Source organism: Sciurus carolinensis, chromosome 1 (assembly GCF_902686445.1).
Source record: "Sciurus carolinensis chromosome 1, mSciCar1.2, whole genome shotgun sequence".
Taxonomy (NCBI): Eukaryota; Metazoa; Chordata; class Mammalia; order Rodentia; family Sciuridae; genus Sciurus; species Sciurus carolinensis.
Window position 1 is genome coordinate 45,740,796 of NC_062213.1, and position 21,322 is coordinate 45,762,117.

General features: G+C 37.4%; 1 protein-coding gene across 1 annotated transcript in view; it reads left to right on the forward strand.

The window, feature by feature from the left end:
- Runx1t1 (RUNX1 partner transcriptional co-repressor 1) overlaps nt 1-21,322 on the forward strand; it is a 130,276-nt gene that overhangs the window by 9,309 nt on the left and 99,645 nt on the right.

Consider the following 21,322-nt stretch of genomic DNA (forward strand, 5'->3'; position numbering starts at 1 on the left):
GACCATAATATGTGTTTTAAAACTGAGGCCTTATATTGGAAAAGTAAAGTAATAACCTCTTATGTGTTAAATGGCAATATTAAATTCCATTATTAAATTGCTCACTGATAATTGTCTTCCATTTAAGGAATTTAAGTTATTGGAAGAAATGGCATCAACAACAATCTACCCATACAAAGACTTTGAGGGCATGATTCATCAGGATTGTATTATTTCAAGGTCTTTGCTTTGTTTTGTCTAGTGTCACTTTACTTGAAAACATGTTGGCAATCCTTTGCACTTTTTGAACTTTAATCAAATCTGGGGTTTGTGGTTTTGTTATAAAACCTGTCAGAATTGAATTTTAAAAAAACTTTTCCTCCATCTTTTGTCAATTGAGCTTAATAAAAATTAATCATTGACAGAAAAAAAGGACTTCAGCATAAAATATTAATTTTTTTCTTATTCTGATCAGTTAATATATGCTGATAGGTAATCATTCCTGAGATATATTGTTAAGTGGAAAAGGCAAGGAGCAGAAGAATGCATGTAGTATGCTACATTGGTATAAAGAATTGCCTAAAATCCTACTTGTGGAAATAGATACAAGAATCTGACAACACTGCTAGCTTTAGGGGAAGAAAGTGTGGTTCAGGCATGGCTGGCTAGAAAGAACCTTTGTGCTGGATGTCCTTTGGTCCTGTGTATGAGTCTTACGTGAAGCTTGTGCTGCTATCATTCACTGTTTAATTAAGATTACAGTATCAGCCTGGCTTTCTGCCCTTCTGGGGACCAGTGACTCTGCTCTCTTCTCAACCAGAAAAGGGTCCCCAGAGCCTTACCATTTGCTTAATTGCCAGTCACCCTTCTTCTTCTAGAAGGAAGCCTGGATCATAATGGCATGACCTCAAGGCCTGGGGGAAGACTCTGTGGGCTGCTGTGTGAGGCACACAGCCTTCATCTGGGCTAGCTTCTTCCTAGCCTCTGACTTAGCCACTCTGGACTTGTCCACCCTCAACCCCTTTCTCCCAGAAACCCCAAGTAGTGTCTTCTCCTCTCTCGCTGGTCCTTCATGTATCAAGTACTGAATGAAGAGGCTGGTCCTATTTGATTCCTGGGACTCTGGGGATGTTCAAGATAAAGAGCTCCCTGGTTCTGCCTGGCCTTGCCCAGGCCACCTTCTCTCGGTCTTCTCTAAGATTCTGGACTGCTTCCTGCAGGGATGCCAAATGGTCCAGTTGGTCTTCAGTTTCTGGTGCAGCTTTCTTCTCTGAAGCCTCCATGAGCTCTCTTCTCCAAAGAAAGAATTTATCACATCTAATACCACAGTTGTCCATGAAGTTCGGACTCTGTTGGTTTGTAACTCTGTGAATGTGGAAGTTGGGAACAGCTGGGATTCTTTTTTTGGATGCCTTATTACATTATTGAAATCTCATACCTTGAACTTAACGTTATTTGCTTAAAACTGACTTGTAACATTTTGTTGCTAAGATCAAAATGTAACATTGGTTCCAATAATACATTGTTTCTTTCCCAATCTCTTTCCACCTTGGTCCCCTTTCATTGTGTTCTCTTATCATAGAATACACAATTGATTGTTGACATATTTTGGCTTGTGTTTCTTGGCAACCAAAATAAATAAGCCAGAGGAGGTGGCCCACACCTGTGATCCCGCAACTCAGGAGGCTGAGGCAGGAGGATGGCAAGTTTGAGACCAGCCTGGTCAATTTAGCAAGACCCTGTCTCAAGAAATAAAAAAAAATGACTAGGGATGTAGCTCAGTGACAGAGCACCCCTGGGTTTAACCCTCATTACTGCACCAAAATAAATAAATAAATAAATAAATAAATAAATAAATAAATAAATAAATAAAAATAAAATAAAATAAAACTGAATAAGTAAAAACAACAAATATTCCCCCTGGGCAGTGGGTAAGCATACCTTATACCCAGGCTCAACCCTAACAAACTGAAGCAGTAAGGCTACTTGGATATTCATAGATGAACATTTTAACCTGTTTTTATTTGATTTTTTTAAATCCTGAATTTTATAATGAGGTTATTATAAAGGATGGACTCTGTGAAATTGTGGGCAAAATTTCAGGTATACGAACACTTTCATGAAGCAGAACTGTTCCTTTGTCCAGGGACACAAACTGGGCTAAATTCCACTGTAGTCTCTTCTGCCTTTCTCTGACCAGATGCCCTTTGGATATCCCTAGCTGCTCTTTTCCTCCTTTGGTTGCCCATATGTGTGTTCTGTGGAGACTGCCAGGTTGAGTACTTCCCTTCCAGTGTCCTCCCCACCCTATCCAGTATTGTCTTCTCCCTAACATTGTGTGGGATTCCAGTTGCTCTACTGTCTGATGAATAAGTGTCAAAATTAGAGATGCGGTGGCCCATGCCTATAACCTCAGCTACTCTGGAGGCTGAGGCAGAAGAATTGCAAGTTAAAGGCCAGTCTGGGCAATTTAACCCAAAATAAAATCAAATTTAAAATTAAAATTAAAAGGGGGTGAGGAATGTAGCTCAGTGATAGAATGTTTTACTAGCATATGGAAGGCCCTGGGTTCAATGTTCAGTACCACAAAAATGAAAAACTAAGGATGATACTGTCTAAAATGGGGCAATTCAGGCAGATTCTCTGGCTCAGAAAACAGAAGTGGATCAAGAATCTCACTGTTTTCCCTTCATATAACATTTCTATTTGAAGAGATGCTTTGGGAAGGGCAGCCTTAAGTATCTCAAAGCAGGTGTCTGAGCAATTTAAGCAGATATGTTTGGGGAGGAGGCACACCAAGGACCTTTTTGGCTTGAAGTTCATGTATTGTCTCATTTAATGCTCCCTTGGGAGTGAGACCAGTTTGGAAGTTGTTTCTTCAGTTTCGCTCACTTGCCCAAGATGACCCTGCATGAATGATGGGCAAGAAATGAACCTCGATATCCTTGCTTTATGGCTTCACAGCTGTTTGGGGGTAATGTCACTATCCTGGCCATCCTCCAGTCCCACCACCTAGGAATTTGTCCATGAACAGAGCCAGCCACACAGCCTGCAAGTGGGAATTATACTAGAGTAAAAATGGAAAACTATCAAAATATTTCAGTGCACTTAGAAAAGTTGCTGTTTAGAATACCAAAATATCACAAGTTCGCAAGTCTCAGAGAGAGAGAGAGAGAGAGAGAGAGAGAGAGAGAGAGAGAGAGCAAGAGCGAGAGAGAGCGCAGGAGGGAGGGAAGGGCAGGGAAGCAGGAAGAAAAAAGGAGAGGAAGAGAGAGAGAGATCAGCTGATATGGAACAGCAGCAATTAGACCACGCTTGCAGCTGGACACTTGTAGTAGCCCCTTGAGATATGTGACCATCAACCATGAATGCAGATACCTCCAAAGTCTTGTTTTTCTTTTATGTGAAAGTTGCCAGCATGGAACAGATGCCTTTATTTGGAGAAACCAGTCTTTGGAAATAATTGGTTCTCTCTTCTTTTTTCCCCTAGAGATGGTATTTCACAGATGAATTTAGATGAGGGGGGAAAATTAAATTACCGTAGATTCATTCAAAGTATTTCTTTTTTGTCATTCCAAAATGTTTTAGAGGGTATAGCTTAATTCCTTATATTTTTATTTTGTTGACTGATCATAGATATTTTATTTCTGTTACTATTAGTATAGTAGTAACTTTCAGAAAGGAAAAAAATAGGATCATGGTAGGTCACTTTTGAATAATGACCTTTGCTTTTATTTTAATGCATTGATCCATAATGTCAAAGGAAGTACTGCCATCTTCCTAGTGTCAAATAATAGGGAATGAGCATAATGGATAAAGTAATGCTTGCACTAGGAGCAGTAAGGCAGTTTGCAAGTATTATGTCTTATCTTCATATCATCCTAGCAAGTTAAGCATTATTATCCTACTTTAGAGATGAAATCTGAAGCTTAGAGAGGTTAAGTGACTTGTCTAAGGTCAAATAACTGACAAGTAATTGTGGAACTGAGATTCCAGTCCAGCCAGAGTGTGCATGCATGCAGTGGTCTTCTAAGTGGTCAGTGTATGTAGGACACAATCATTTTACGATATTTTATTTCTTTAAGTTATATCTGTAATGAAGGAGATATTTTAAGAGCTTTCTACCATTTAAAATTGTCTGGTTTATTAACTCACATATTGCATTGTTGACTTGACTAATATCCTAGGTTGGTCACCTGTCTTTGGATTAATTTGTTCTCTGAAAATAACAATTATAGGATTTTGAAATAATTCCTTATTGCAGTAAGTGAAAGGGACTTGAATAAAGACAGATTGTATCTGGTGATCAGTTATTCCCTTGTTCACTCAGCCAGTATTTGGTGAATGCCTGTGTGCCAGGCACTGTGCTAGGCACTGGGTATGTGCATTGAATACATGTGGCTGTGCCCACAACCCTGGCTATGGTAGAAGTATAGAGCAGCAATGTAGGGTCTGAAGACATGAGAGAATAAGATGGGGTCTCATTCCTACAATGACTGACAAACTCAATTGAGAGAGAAGTCTAGGCATAAAAAAATTGCTGTAGTGCATTTCTACCTTGTATGGGTTTAGGCTACAGTCCTCCATTGTAGTATTCTGCTGCTCAATATGGGAGGAAAGACTAGCCTTGCAGGCCTGGGTGATTGACCTATGTCTGTACCAGTGGGTATGGGCTCATATAAGTAGCATCTGGCAGGTAAAGGATAACCAAGCCCAAAATAGACTAAAAGTGCTATGACAATTTAAAGAAGAAAAAAAAGATCATGGGCCCTACGAGTGATCAGGGAAAGATTTTGAAATTGAATTGATTTGTGAATAAGAATTGAATTGGGCCATTATGGCATTTCATTAGGTAGGATTCATTTGTTTGATTCTGTTTTTTTGGACTACTATGTGCCAAGTATAATTTTCAGGATAGAGGATGGAGTAATGAGCAAAACGGACAAGACCACTGCTTTCACAGAGGTTACAGCTTGGGAGAGGAGAGAGATAATAAAGAAACTAGTAGGATTTGTCCATATAGTATTAAGTAGAATGAAGACAAATAAGAAATAATGTTGGAGAGGGGAGGGTGTGGTGATAAGACTGTTTCAGATGATTGGGAAAATCATCTTGGAGGATGTGACTCTGGAACTGCAGTCTGAGTATTGAGAAGGAGGGTCCTGTGTACCAGTCTGTGAGCAGAGCCCTGAGGTCCATGAATGGAGCCTTTAGGGTGAAATGACACAATATCTCTGGGGGTTTATCCAGCAAAGCATTGTACTTGAGGGCATGGTTGGAGTGCAGGCTGAAAACTCTAGGAAAGTACCACAACATGAAGGGTTTTAAATAACAGGGCAAAAATAAAGACTGTGTGCACACATCCAGGACATGAGTAGTTGGAAGCAAGGAGAACCCAGATGTGTATGTCGTGGAAGCTTGTGAAACTGAGATACTAACATTTGGTGCACAGGACCTATGATGAGGGACACCCCACTCCACCATGTCCCAGTTACTTTCTGGTGGAAGTTGGGTACAGTCTGCAGTCCTGAAATGAGGTGTATGTGGTAATCTGTCAACACTACTTCAGATGGGGGGCAGGGCATACAAGAGATTTGCCTATGAAGGAATCATGAAGCTGTGAAAAAGGTAAGTTCTAACCCAATGCCAGGGACTATAATTAACAAGGCAATGTTTTTGAAATCACATGTGATAAAACAGGTTCCTTTTGTGGCAGTGCCCCTCAGAACAGAAAACTAATTGTCTCCCTAAATGTAAACAAGTGGTCTTTAGCCATAATTTGTTTTTGTGAAGGAGAAAGAATAAAGGTTTGAGTCCATCCAGGTGGATAGATAAAAGGAGATACATTTAAATGCTCATTTTTTGAATAACTATATATTTTTACTAAAGGAAAAATTGCCCCAAATGGTGATAGAATCCACTAGAGTAATGTGTTTAGGCAGTGAAAGGATTCCTGGCAGTGATTGAGAAATATAATAATGGGGAACTGCACTTGATCTCTTTTGAGGTTGATTCTGATGTGTGTAGTCTTTACATCCTATTAAATTTTTGAAAGATAAACTGATACAAGACTGATTTGCCAAGGCCAGCAACTATTCCTTTTAAAACCTTGGCTCAGTGTACACACTGAAGGGATGGGGGAGTAAGATAAAAGCATTATAAATATGAGGTTAACTGAATCCAAATAGAAGGTTCTCTCAAGTTATTGCATTCCTTAGAAAATAAATACATTGCGCATATGGTTAAGATTGATCAAAAAAGTATTCTGTATGCCAGTGATTACATTCCCATCTGTGATTAAGGTTTTCTGTCTGCATCTGGTTTTCACATTATATTTCTGTAACAAGAATCCTTTATACAGCAGAGTTCACTTTCTGTATTTTCTGTTAGCTGCAGCTTGAACTACTGCACAGATCGCAGATTTACACATGTGGTTTTCATTACTTCATACCATTGAGAAAAAGTAATATTTGTTTGGGAATGTATGTTTTCCACAATTTCCATGGTAATACAACATGTTGAGCCTTTTTAATAACACTTTTGTAGAACTACAAATTGAGGCATTCTGCTCTTGGTGAAACTTAGCTTTTAAACTTTTCTCAGTATATGCTCTCCCCATAATGAGACATGAGGATCTGAACAAAGCAATTATCAAACATAGAGAAAATTTACTATCATTTGCATATAATGCAAACTTTAGTGTGCAATAGGTCTAACAAATACATAAACATATATTTCATGTTGCTCATTTACCCTCACTGATTTTACTATTATTTTCTATGGGAAGGGCATTTAATGTGTTGTCTGTATGAAGCACAACATGAGACCTCAAAGTCCAAAGATTAGCTCTTTTTTTGTTGTTGGTATTCTGTTGATTGTGATATAATGTTTCTTATATAAAATAGTTAAGTTGGGGGAAAAGTTCATGGGTAACTTTAGGTTTACACTGGGTATTGTTTGAATATGTGTTTGTATACTGTGTTAACATTTAAGAATTTATAAATTGTACATTTTAAATATTTTGTAACATCTTCCTGCCAACTTCTCTTCATTGCATTCAGAATACTCTGGTTAAAATAGATACCATAAACAAGGTTAAGAAGTGAAATGATATATTTCTATCATGAGGGATCATTTCTAATTGAAAAATTTGCCTTTTAAAGGAAGTTAATCCACATGGTAATTTTATGTACCTCCAAACGAAGGTTCACCACACTATTTCTGTTAATAAACTGAAATGCCTGCTAGTTGGTAGTCATGAATAGAAAGAAACAAACTCTAGGGGATTTATATATGCTTTGGCTGCTTCATTTGATCAGTGGAGATGATTAACTATGGCCCATGCAGGGTTAGTCCACTTTTTTATCAGGCTCTCTGATGTCTTTTGTTGTTGGTTGCTGAAGCACAAAATGTTATCATATGTCATTACCAAATAATAATAATAATAATAATAATAATAATAATAATAATCTATTCATGTTCCTCTTTTCCCCAGTGTTTGTTTAGCTTCTATTTATAAATGATTTTTTTAACCTTAGTATAGAAACACTGGAAATACCGTATTTCATTTTTCAGAAATACTTCTGTTAACATGGAGCTGTATTTACTTCCAGTCGCCTGTTGTGTGTCCCTCCCCCACCCCCAGTATCTGAATATACATAATCTACATGTGTTATATGAATCTGGTTATTTTCTAATGGAGACATTTTGTTTATCATTTGTTAATAACATTGTTAGGTTTTATGATAACTAAATGCTTCCAAGTTGTGGTTGATTTTCTTTAATGCTCTTTATTGAGCTTTAACTTATAACTAGAAAGTATCTATTACTGTATTTTTTTTCCTAATTGGTACTTATTTTTTGCCATGAAGAACAGGAAGCAACTGATTACATCACAGCAGAGCCCTAATGCAGCAATAAAGGGTGTTGATACTTTTTAATAGCATCTACTTGCCTTATGTACATTAGAGTATGTTCTCCAATTTAAATTCCCTTTTTTCTTTTTTTAACCAATTTAAATTTCTAGGATGTAATTTGGTCTCAAAATAAAAGCACTTTAGTATTACTTTCTGAGATTAATTTTATGCATCTTTGTTCCTTTGCACTGATTGAGTTCCTACTTGATATGATGTGATATTCTAGGCCCTTATATTTCATAGATCAAAGGAATTACAAATGGCTTTTTGTTCATAATAGTGGTAGTCATAGTAGTAGGTGAGTAATAGGCAGTCAATAAATGTTTGCAGATTGTGAATGAATGACTTCTAAACTTACCAAATCTAGCAGGAAAAAAATGAGGAAATTCAGATTGCTCTAGAAGAAGAAAAGAAAGCAGAAGTTTATTGATTTAGTAAAATAATTCACTAATAATTGTTTTAACTAAGATTTTTTAAAGTAGTCAACTACATACAGATTGTTCTTCACTAATTAACAATTGTTTTAAACTATTTTAACTACTAATGCCAGTATTGAAATTTCAGAACAATGAAACAGTGCAGCTACCATGGTGTTTTGAAACAGGATTTAAAAACTTGGAAAATAAAATAAAACTCAATAATGTTCAAAAATTTTATAAAAAGAAAATGACAGATATTTTTATTGAAACAGGTAAAAATCTAACATTCTCTGAAGGTATTTATGTATATATACTTTAAAACCAACCTAAGTAGGCTTTTCAAGTTCAGAATGTATCCAGCTTTGAGTTAGATGATCAGCAAAATTCAGAGTCCTTAATAGCACCTTTCAGGAACTGAGAAAATGGGTATTGTTTTGACTACTAAAAATTTAGAAGAGCTTGTATCTGCTTCTGAAATCAAACAAACAAAAAAAAAACTGGCCTGGTATTATGTGAGTAGGTGGGTGCGAAACTTCAGACTGGTTGTGATATGTGCATTTTTTTTCCCTTTGTTGTTGTCAATAGAAAAGATTGATCTCTGGACTGGTGAACATAATCTCTGTCCCAGTCAGAAAAGGAGAGAGGAAATTAGCAGAGCGGTTGGTGGAGAATGATATCTGTCAAAAGAAACACTTGGAGAGCACTGAGTGTAGTAATAGGTGACTGCCGGAGAAAAGGGAACTTTGAATATTGTCAAGGTAAGGAACAGACAAATATTTTGATTTTGCAATTTACTTACGTACCAGAAAATCGATCTGTAATTTTTTTCCCAATGAATTATAATTTCCAAGGTTTCTCTCTTTTCCTTATTCTAGTGCCTGTTGATAAAGAATTTTTATTATGTTTTAATCATTTGTGTTTGAACTCTTTGGGTGTGGGGGTGGGGTGGGGACCAATCTGGCAATGGGAACCCTGTTTGATAGTGTTGGGTCCAAAGCTATCAAATGATCAAGTACCAAAATTTTTTTCACCCTCTTCTTGTTGTAGTGTTTCTTGCCATGTTTCATAATACATCTGTTATAAACTGAGCAATGCTTGGAGTTAAAGAGTAAAAGCTATGCCATGATTTCTGTGTTTATTGTAATGAGGAGATGGTGTTCTCTGAAACAGTTTGTTGACTAAACAGGCAAAAAAAAGTGCTTTTCGATTTATTATTTCTTCTGATCAACTTGGATTTAACTCTTAAGTGAATTCACTTCCTAAGCAGAATTCTTATCTACAAACACATCTAAAAAAGTGACACTTAACTTCAGGAAAACACAAATATAAAACAAGTGTATTGCCATTTGGCAAAAGACTTCTGTAAGTCTACAGCGTTTAAAAATTCAGGAATGCCCTGAATTATGGGTTCAGGGAGTTAGTGCCTCTTCTAATCAGCCCTGTTCCAGGTTTAGCAGATAGTGGACTTGTGCAGAAGCATCACTGAATTGGGATAAACTGTGCTAAGACAAAGTCAACACCTACATCATGGGATGCTGGTTGACACTGTAGTGTTTGGAAAGGATTTGAAGTTCTGTGACTGACTGACTGATGGCCTGCCTTCATGAAGAGAGGTGTAGCAAAATGCTTTGTGACCATTCTTCTGGAAATCTCACTGCTGGCATCCATCCCACAACTCTTACTTCTTGAAGTCCCTACAGATAGTTACTGGCTTGTTCTTAAAGTTCCTGGGCATGTGTTAGCAAATGATTTTTTTTGAAAGATCAGAGAAAATGAAATAATTCACTGTAGAATTATATACTCCGGAGGAAACCTTAATAGTGATTTGGTTTCTGTGTCTGTATTTACTTTCATTTCAACCCTCCTTCATGTAATGATGGTCTTCTGCATAATTAGTGAAAGACATGAGTTCAAAAGAAGTCAAGTCAGTGCTGTGAGTGAGAACAAAAGAAGTCAAGTCAAGTGAGTTGAGACATCTCCTGCCTTTGTTTCCATCTTCTTACCTTATGTATATTGTTACTAAAGTAGTTTTTTGAGAATTCCAATTTTGGTTGATTAGACTGCTGAAATCTGCACAGAGGAAAGAAAAATGTGTCAATATTATATCTTAAAGGAAACAACCTAATAATAACAACAACCATCCTGATTTAGAATTGTTTACTTATTATTTTCTATCAGAAGAAAGTAGCTCTCTCAAAACAGATAATAACATTTTGTTTTCTGTCTGTGTATCTCTGAGGGTTAATATTACGTGATAAAAAATATCTAAAGTGCATAGAAAAATCCGAAAGTGTATTGGACTTTCACACTTGAGACCTTTGTAGATGCATGGTTCTCATCTTTACCTACCCCCATTCTATTGCGATCATATTTTTTGGTCATGTGGTATGTATCTGTGCCTAACTGTAGTGAACTGTTGCAAGAAAGGGCTTCCATACTGAAAGTAAAAATGTATGGCAAAGACACACATCTTAATTCAACTTAATGTGTGTTCGTTATAATATGCAAATACTGAACCCTCAGCAACATGCATCAAAAAAGGCTATGTTGATTTTCGTCTCCTTCTTGTCCCCTTTTTCTCTGTGTGAACATACTTTAAAAATGATGTATTTAAACAGACTCATATTTGTGTTGGCCTATTTTACGACTGTTGTGTTTTCTTGACATTTTATGTATTTATTTTTTTACATTGCATTACAAAATCTATTCCTAATTATTTCTTCCTTTTTGTAATAGTAGTGGATACATAGATATCTGGAGTTCAGAATCAGGTTAACCCAAGAAGTATGGAAGAACAAAAATCACATACTTCAAATTTGCAAACACCTGGAATCCATTGGATTCCTGGAGTAATTTGGAAGCACAAAAAGCAAAGAACTACCAGATGAAAAGTCAGTGCTGTGAGTGAGAACAGCCTGAGGAGGCACCAGAGAGTCTGGCCTATGTGGCAGCTTTCAAGCAGGGGGTGGTCACCAGGAGACAGGCCTGCCTCTGCCAGGGAGAAATGACACTGAGGGGGCATGCCTGCCACAGCTTGAGTGGAAGCTGGAAAAGGCAAAATGCTAGCCTGTTTGACCCCTGGTGGTTTTGTTTGCTTTGTTGTGGTACTAGCGATGAACCCAGGGCCTTCTTACCACTGAGCCACACCCCAACCCTTTTGCTGTTTTAAACCAGACCCCAAATACACACAGTGCTCAGTCCTCCAGAAAGCCCCTTGGAGCTGTTCTCATGATGTATGCCATTATAAGGACACTGAATATATATGGGACAGCTATAAGTGGTATCTGATCCGAGGAGCTTGCCCTTATCAACTATTAAACTATTAAGGAAAATTCTAAGAAAGGACTTCCCAATATTTACCATCTTAAAAAAAAAAAAATTCATTGACTTCCTAAAAGATGCAAGAGGAAAGACCACGGGAGGAAAGAATGGGAGGAAACTAGCTGTAAAGCAGTGTGTTTTATTCATGCATATCACAGGATGGGATATTTAGAAGTACCAATTTTTACACATTGTAAATGTTCTGGAAGCCACTTTTGTATTATTTAAAAGGGTGATTTTTAAAATTCTCCTTTAGATGATGCTGTGCAGGTTTAAATACTAGTATCTTTATTAGCAAAAAAAAAAAAAAAAAAAAAAAGGAAAGTTATTTTCTTAGGTAAAACTGCTGTTTTGTAGAGAGTATCTGTGTTTATTTTTAGGTTTTCTCAGTCATGTTCGAGGGGTCTGATAACATTAATGGGCTTTACCCCACATGGAGCTTTGAGCTTATTGTAGCAGTGCACACTGATCCCAGGTCAGTGTGATGCGTGAAATCAATTTATTTGAATCTCTTTTCCTCTATAGGAATTTGGCAGCATGCCAGTTGTTTTCATTTAATGTTCTTTGTGTTGAACACAGACAAGCAGGCATGCTTTTGTATTCTTCTCTCTTTTGGTCTCTCTTTCACCTAATGTTTTACTCTGGATTTTGAAATGAAGGAAGAACATATTATGTATATGATTCTAATCATTGCTTAATATCAGTGAATGTGTGTGTGTATATGTGTGTGTATTACTTTATTATCTTTTAGAGGATATTGTTGATATTCCTGAGTTTCGGTGGTCACTCTGTTTGTACATAAGAAATATTTTAGGATTTTGTTTAGGTAAGATTTTTGATGAAATATCATCAACCAGATCCTGGGTGGTATTTGCTTACATTAATAACAACTATCAAAACTTGAAATAACCATATTAATTAAACAGCACAACAGATGTTTAATTTGTGAACTAGACTATCAAAATCATTTTGGGGAGTGTTTTTGAATTTGAAGATTCACACTTCAATCAAGCACACATTAAAAAAAATTATACTGATTTGGGTATTTTCTTTGACTAACCCATCTTAGTTAAGACACTGTCTAGCTTGTTCTATGTCAATTTTTACAAAGTTCCTGCCATTAGGGTCTTTTTTTTTTTTTTTTTTTTTTTTCTTTTTAAAATTGGAACTGTGATGTGTGGGCATTGCATGGAGATTTCTATTGCCAGTAAATTCAGACCCTTCTGTGGATGTTTTTGTAGGCAGCAGGATTTGTTTCTGGGTCAGCTTTCGGAAGAGGTGGAGAAGGAAACGATAGAGAGCGAAAGGAGAATGTTCTGTTGATGCTCGGGGCAGTTCTTGCGGAAGTTGATATGCAGAACCATGGAGCCGAGGCTTCAGGGTCAGGCGTATACCCAGCAGCCCTGCTTCCTTGTTTAATTACCTGAAGAGCAAAACAGTCGGTCCGGGGGTGTGTGAAACCTCAGTATCTCTGCAACCGCCTGGCGCTCTGACATCCTGCAAGGCCAGCCCTGTCGTCGGCCAGCGTCAGGCTGGCTCACGCCCCAGGTTCCTTTCTTTCAGGAGCCATTGTGTGAAAGAGGGTTTGGTCAGGAATCTGAGGTTCCTGCCAGTGCTGTGTGCCCTGGTCCCTCTCCCTCTCTCTCTCTAGACTACAGTGACAGATATGTTTGATTTTTTTTTTTTTTTCTTTAAAGAATTAAACATTTAGCTCTTTCATTTTATACTACTGGCCTTACTATGAAACAGTCTCTTTCAAGAGCAGTGGAGGACTGACCTGAGTTATTGGGTTCTTATTTTCCTGCTTCCTGTGATATGGTGGCCTATGTCTGTTGCTCTTTTTGGGTCAGACACATTAGTAGTAGTTCAGTGTGGAACTAGTGGTTCTGGGATTGTTTTTATGAAGCAATGTTTGATTCTTTCTGTCCATGAAAAATAGCCCATTTTTTAAAGAAAGTGATAAAACTTTTAAGCTTGGGTGGTTTTTCCCCACCTTCTCTTGCAATTCAAGTATGGTCTCTGATGTTTGTCTGATAAAGGTGGGGCAGTGAGAAATAACACTTAGAGAGTAATGTGTCCAGATTTGGAGAGCACCATAGGGTAAACATTTCTAAGAAATGCTGGAGATGGAGCCTTTTGGGAGATCCTTTGAATTTAATGAGATGTTCTCTTACCAAGAGGAAATCTAGCAGGTTCTTTATCCATATTGTGGGCTAAAGAAATATCCTCGCTGTGGGTGGGGGAGCAAAGGTGGTAGTGGGGGGAGTTTCCTGAAAAGGGAGAGGAAAGTGTGACTGAATGTGCAGTGATTTGTTTTTTCCAACTACTTCATTGGGATTCTGTCATGCAGTCTGAAGGGCATTTACCCTTTAGATGCACATGTGTGCTTCCCATTAATGTTAATAGGAGTTATAGGCATGTAAGGAGAGCAGTATGTACTTTTACCTAGTGCAAAAGCACTGCTCCAGGGAATTGGTTCCATACCCCTCCCCCCCCCCCAAAATAAAGGGATTGGATTGTGCAGGACAGAGTTGGTTGAAGTTATTCGTAAAACTTTTCTTCATCTTATGTTTATGGAAGTAATGTCAATGTTATGTGTATTTATATACCACTCCAGTGAAAAGTATATAATCATTTAAATATTGGATTAGCCTGGTGTGCCTTGTGGAGCTGGCATTGCATAATCTATCATGCACAATTGTAAGTAGCTCTGCCCTAAGTGTTATGTGTATCCTCAGGCATGTGTGTGTTTATTTATGTGCCAGGCTACTGCATTTCTTCAGAGTATTTCTCTTTTCAACATTAGTATACATGCTGGGCATGATAGCACATGCCTGTAATCTCAGCAGCTCCAGAGGCTGAAGCAGGAGGATTGTAAATTTGAGGCCAGCCTCAGCAACTTAGTAAGGCCCTAAGCAACTCAGCAAATGGCTCAGTGGTTAAGTGCCCCTGGGTTCAATCCCTGGTACCAAAATAAATAAATAAATAAATAAATAAATAAATAAATAAATAAATAAATAAATAAAATCAGTATACATGTGCAAAAAAGAAAGCACATAAGTACACTTTAAGCTACAGTAGTATACTTACGTGCTTCACTGGCAGACTTTGTGTACCTCCTTCTAGCTCCCAACTTTTTGGTACTTCTGTCCAGCCAGAGTTTTCTCAAATGCAGGTGACATTAGCTTCATTTGTAGCATTAAGTTTTGGCAGTGGAAAACACATAAATTGTTAGAAAGACTCAGAGGACTTTGAAAAGTGAATGGGGAGAGTTGTGGCTTACAGGCAGCAGCAGAAATTGAAGAACAAAGTGTGAATAAGAAAAGGAAGCTGGCACTGTATGCTGAGTGTGCTCAGTAAGTATGGAATAAAATGGCAAGAAAAAAATAGATCTGCAGGAGAGGAGAATGGGAGGGAATGAATCATCCCAGAAAAGAGAAGGGGAAAAAAAACCATGTTAGTAACTGTGCACTTTGTCAGTTTACCAAAAGGAATGGGAAAAGGATATTCTGATGTAAGAGGTAAAATAGGCACAGTTTTCCAACTTTTTGGTAAGATTTCAGGATATATAAAAAGAATATTTTTGATAAAAAGTTGAAGTGAGAATTTAAATTTTCATACAGAGTAAGGGCATTGAGCTGAGATTTATAGATTTTAATCACTCTTCAGTGTATTTCAAAATATATAGCATTAAATTATATTTTGCTTGGTCTTGTGGGGGGAGGGACAGGAGTGATGAAGCCCTGTAGGGTCGTTATAAAACATTAATTTTAGAATTTACATTGTTATGAGAGCAAATATGCTGTGCTGGGAATCATTTGAATAACAGAGTGGTTTTGAAATGAAAATTTGTAGTAAAATTCATTGTAGATAAAAGTTGTTTTTTAGTAAGTTTGAATCTGTTTGCAAATATGGCAAATTAGTATGTGTGCATAGATTTTGATAGTTTTCAATGTGGAGAGATGGAAGTGGAGAGTTTGTTAGATATAAAAGTCCTATGAAAAAAGAATATGATGAAAAAATTCTGGGACTTTTTTTTATTGCTGTGTATTTGCTCCACCTGGTGGATTTTGTTGAAAGTGTTTTAATCCATGTTAATGAAAAGAATACCCTTTAGACAATTTCTCTAAACTCTAAGAAGATCAATCTTTTATTTTTGTTGCTGTGTAAAAATAGTTTGATTCTTATGTAGGTCAAAACATTTATGTGTTTTTGTTTTTTTTTAAGTTCTTTCATTGCATTTAGAGGTGTGTGTGTGTGTGTGTATGTGTGTGTTTGGGGTTCAAAGTATAATATATGCTCATTTTAGATTTGAAAAATACAGGAAAATAAAAGAAAAATAACTTTACTGCCCATAATCATTGCATTATTTTTAAGGATGCATGTTATCAGAAGAGAACCCATTTGCATTTGAATTTATTTAAATGTATGTGGAATGTTAAATATTGTGCCAAAGTATGATAGTAATGGAAATGACCTTGATGGTAATTATTTTTGGATAAAACTTCCCTAGAATCCCCAGGCTCCCCAAAAGTCACTGTTTTACAAGAATTGCTTTATTAAACTGCAGTCTACAGTATGCAAAGGTAGTAGAGATTAAAGGTACCTCATACATTCATAGGGCTGTTCATAGGGGTGGTAAGATCTGTAGGTTGCTGGGCCTTACACAGATTGCTTTCTGTGGAAGTCTTGAGGATTCAGTTGTGCTTTGATCATCTTATTGTTTTCCTTAGGTTATTCTTTTTTTCTCCTTCAGACTCTAACAGCTCTGTAACAGAAGGTGAAGTTTTGAAAACAGTGTCTCCATATGCAAGGGATTTGGAGACCTTTTTATTGTCTTTAAAATTGTCATTCATAGTCCTCATTAGCATTTATTGTTGCAAGCGTACAAGCAGAAAATGTGAAATTGGTATGTCATGAATAGCCCCACAGAGCTCTGGAGCCCTCCGATTTTGCCTGCAGTGTGGTGTGGGCTGGGCTTTGAGGGAAAGCCGTCCAGATGGCTGCCTGCACAGAGCAGAGCTGCAGGTTTTTGTCTCTGGTGCTGAGAGGAGGGAAAGTTCATTGGAGCATACGCCATCACCCTTGCGTTTTAACAAAACTAACTCACCATTAGTCAAGATGGGGAGGTGGTGACATTGAAACAAAGGTTTTCCATATAGTGTTACAGTCCTTGTCAAGTGAATAAGGGCTGGAGAGTTAGATGTCTTCTATGTTATCTGAGTGATTTTTGTGGCGATACAAAATGTGAACATTCTATAAATAGTAACATTTTCAGATTTACATGCAAGTATATACTTTTTAAGATTGTTCTTATGGGAAAATGCTTTTATTTGAAAAAACAAGAGTTCATATAGCTAGCTTTCAGCCTCGGGGATTGCTAAAAAAGTATTTAATTTTTAAAAAGTAATTTAACCCCATGGTAGTGCTTATGGAGGAATCTACATTTATATTAGTAGGTTTCGAGTTTGCAATTAAATAATACAGCATTCAGTTGATGCAAGTATTAAAGCTGTTGTAGCATTTCGGGTGTTTTTAATATTAGGTTTTGAAATCCAAAGTTGTTGGGGGCAGAAAGCTACAATATATTGTGATTTCTAAAGGAATTGTCAGAAATCATTTGTATCAATTGTGGATATAGATATTATTTCCAACAAGTGATATTTTATCTTAAACAGTTCATTTTGCACGGACACATGTAATTGCATTCTACATACTTAAATATACTAAGGTACATCTTTTTATTCATATATGGAAAAAATTTTATTTCCTCCATAGTTCAAACGTATTGCTTGAGAAACCTCTGAAGTATATAAGTACTATTTTGTTTAGTAGATATTGAAGATGGAAAAATAATCATAGAGACTGGCTTATCAGTTTAGAAAGTCATTATTTGAAAAATTTTAAGGATTTTTGAATCACAGTTTTTGAGCCTATTAATTCACCTTGATTAATAGAGATACAAAAATCAAAGTGACCTGAGTCCCCCGGTTTAACATAGATCATGGGTGAAGGGTAGGGGTTGTGACTTCTTGCTCTCTGCCTGCTGCTGACCAGGGTATTAGGATTTCTTGGAAGCGCCTGCACATGTTCTCCATGGGCCACTGCGTTGGAGGGTGCCTTCTCTGTCCAGTGGCGAGTGCCCTAAGCAGGGAGGCCTTTCTGCCTCTGTAATGTCTGTATAATCACCTATTAAGACAAACTTCCTCTCTCCAGTGTGTTTCCTTTTACTCAGCTCCATCCCATTACTGGCACGTAGGCCCTCTTGGACAGCACTAAATAACCCTTTGACCCCGTGATGTTTATACACCCTTCAGATTCTGAGGGTGGCAATCACTTCTCCTGTTCCTTTGTCAGTTAAGCAAAGTTCTTGTGTGCTGTTCTGGGGGGCCAGCTGAAAACTGAGGAGATGCAAATGCTTGCCATTCCTTTTCCCCAGAGGAAATATTTGAGGCAACTAGCATAAAAGTGTCTAGCTGTTTACAGCAGACATTTGCAGAAAGGAGTTAGAATGAGAGAGAACCTCTTACCTTGATGGAATACCTCGGTGAACTTTTTAACTTAATTCTTTTTTCTCTGTGGTGCTCATCTCTTTGTGGTTGGCTCTATCTCACCTTGCAGCTTCAAACATAAGTCATTTGTTTCTCTTGTAGACAATGTCTAATTGGATTTATCTTTGTCAGTAGACAATCTATTATGGCCTGTATTTAATACAGTTTCAGATGTCTTTCAGTGGCAGAAACAGATTAATGTACATTTTTATTAGGTGTTGTATCTATTTAATTGACTGTCAAAGTGATGAGAAGTTAGGAAATCATCCAAAAGAGAGGTCCATCTCCTTAGCCCAACAGCTCACACATTAGGTAGGTTTGCCCTGTCAGTGGGATGCCTTTAGAAAACACTAATAGCTTCCAGCTGGGTGGAAAATCAAAACCTTTGGGGTCTGACAAAACTAGCAGATTTGAATTTGAAAGCAGAGCTAATGCCTCCATTTTATTTTTTACCACTCGCCCATAAAACATTATTTTCCAATATGTCAGCCTCATTTGGTGGCCAGTGGTCTGAAATTGAAAGTGGAACAAGCAAGCGGAGAAATCTGGACATTAGTGAGTCCGCCCTTTCAAGCTGGTGTGCCACTTTGTGGAAGGGTCTCCTCTAAGAGCAGGGGGGTCTTAATGACCATTCATCAATGCTCGTTGGCTGATCATTGAGTGCCTTCTCATTCAGTTTATCAAGTCTTGCACATAAAAAGTCAGAATAAGCCTTATTCAGCTTTGTTAAAGCCAACTAGAAGTAAAATGCTCCATTTGAACCCATTTTGCCCTTGTTTTTTCACTTTGTTAATGCAGCCCTGCTTAAATGAGTGCCTTTATTGGGTCGGTTAGAATATCTGAAACTATTAATTCTCTTGTATTGAATAGCTGGTGGCAGGCCAGAGCAGATGGGGTAGGAAAGTATTTGGTTGGGTGTATTGCTTTCAATTAGGATCAATGAGGTTTCAGCTCCTTTGAATTAACTCACTTAATACCCACTGTGTGCAGTCACAATGTATCACAACAGCCTGCTAGAAGGAGAGAGGGAAGTTGAGAAGACCTGTGGAAAAGCTGGAATTCTCCCTTCCCTAGTGTGGAGGGCTTTCATTAACTGTGGACAATGTCAGTAGACTGCTAGTCCCTCTTGCTAAGTCAGGTTGGAACAAAGGAAAAATTTGTACTGTAGGGCTCTTCTCTTATGGATACAAGTGAAAAATACCTTGATATCAGAATGCCTTTCTGATGAGTGGCCCAAAGTTACTATCAGAAACCAATTTATATATTGTTTTAGAAGTCTAGTGTCTTCTTGTTGACTAGATTTACTGGTTCACAAAGTGATGATTTAGATGACTCTTAAAAATTGCCTTAAAAATGATGTGTGTTCTTAATTAAAAGATGTGCATTAATTGACATGGCTCTTCTGAGGAAGTACTTAATTGGTTATTAATGTATTCTTTGTTATTGTTCTGGATATCTTTTAATTTTATAAATGTTTCGATGGTGATACAGGGGTGTGTTTTGTACTGGAGAAGACTTGCAATACATATTCTGGGTTTTCCTTATTCACCTACATAAATACATTCATCATGTTATTGATTGTCTATTTTTATTATACAGTTTGGATGTTAGAGATCTTGGCTTCTTGTGCCCTTTCTTTTTTCATTAGAGGGAAAGTTATTTCTGTCTAAGTAACTATATAAAGCTGTGTATTCAGGTTTCCCAGTACAGGGAGAAATGCCAACTGAGGTTGCCGCTTTGCTTGCCTCTGTGGATTAAAGAGTAAAAGGAGGAAACTGGTTCCTTGAGAAAATGCTGAACTAGTCTCAGATGCACACACATTCAGTTGGGCCCTTTCTGCAATCAGACTTCTAGGTGAGAATCTCCAGGGATCCAGGTTTTGTTGACGTGGATCAATTTAAAGTGGCAATTACTGTAGTCAGATAACAGCTTAAAAAGCCTTTTTACACATAGAAAAGATACATAATCACACAGCATATGGAAGTTCAATTTTCTGAGCTGTGGTTTAGGGACTTGCAAGTGTACCGATATTAAGACCCAGTTTTAAAACCAGATATCATCCAGTTTTCTTAAAGCATATTGCTTTTTTGTCATATGATTTTTCTATTTTAGAAGTGATTCACCGTGCATATTGATGAAAGGTTGGGTCTCCTACTGTGAAAATGTTTTCTTTCTAACATAGGTATAGTATTTTTTTTAAAAAAAGTGTGTAGCATTGAGTGGCTTTTAAAAAAAAATACTCTTTAAAAATGAAAATCCACAGATTTAGGATGCTGGATTCCATAAAGGCCCTTATAGCAGGACTTAATTGATTATCACACTCATGCCTGCTGTAAAGCTTTCTGTCATAAGAATGTTTGAGCTTGGTGCTTAACTGAACTGAAATCCATTACACAGAACCTCATTACAAGTGACATCTAACTAAGATGAACAAAAAGATTGGCCTCATAAATAGGGTGCAGTATACTATTAGTGACAGAACAGAGTAATCATTATGAATTGTAGTCTTTTTACAAGTTGTCTCTGACAGTGATGGATTTTTGAGGGGTTCACTGACTGAAGCAGCACTTCTTGGGTACAGTGTTTAGGGGCTATAGAAATTCTTATTGATTGATGCTGTTTATCAAAGACGATCTATTTTTAGTTTGTGCAAAGAGTGTGTGTGTGTGTGTGTGTGTGTGTGTGTGTGTGTGTTGGGGGTGTGCAGGGGATTTCAAACATACTCTTGGAGAGAGGTTTAGGACACATGAGTAGATAGAAGTCAGAATCATTGCCCCTGTTTTCACATGGGATTTTAGAATTTCTTGGAGCAGTATGTAAGGGGAGAAAATCAATCTGCCAAGAGCTAAAAGCATATGGAAAGTATAGAATAAGCAAAGGACATGTTGACCACCATGCAGGAAAAGCAAGAGTTAAAGGGGATGCTCCTGTCTGTCATGTTCATGAGCTGGCAGACTGGGCAGAGTCCTGACTAGAATTGTTTCTGTTTATAGTGAACTGAGTGCACACTGGAAAGGGTAGTCTGAAGGATCTACCTGTTATGTGTCCTGTTAAAACAAACAAACAGACCCAGGAAAGATTTGCAAGTGTGAAATTGAGGAAGAGTTTTAGAAGAGAACAGTATTTTCCTTCTGCC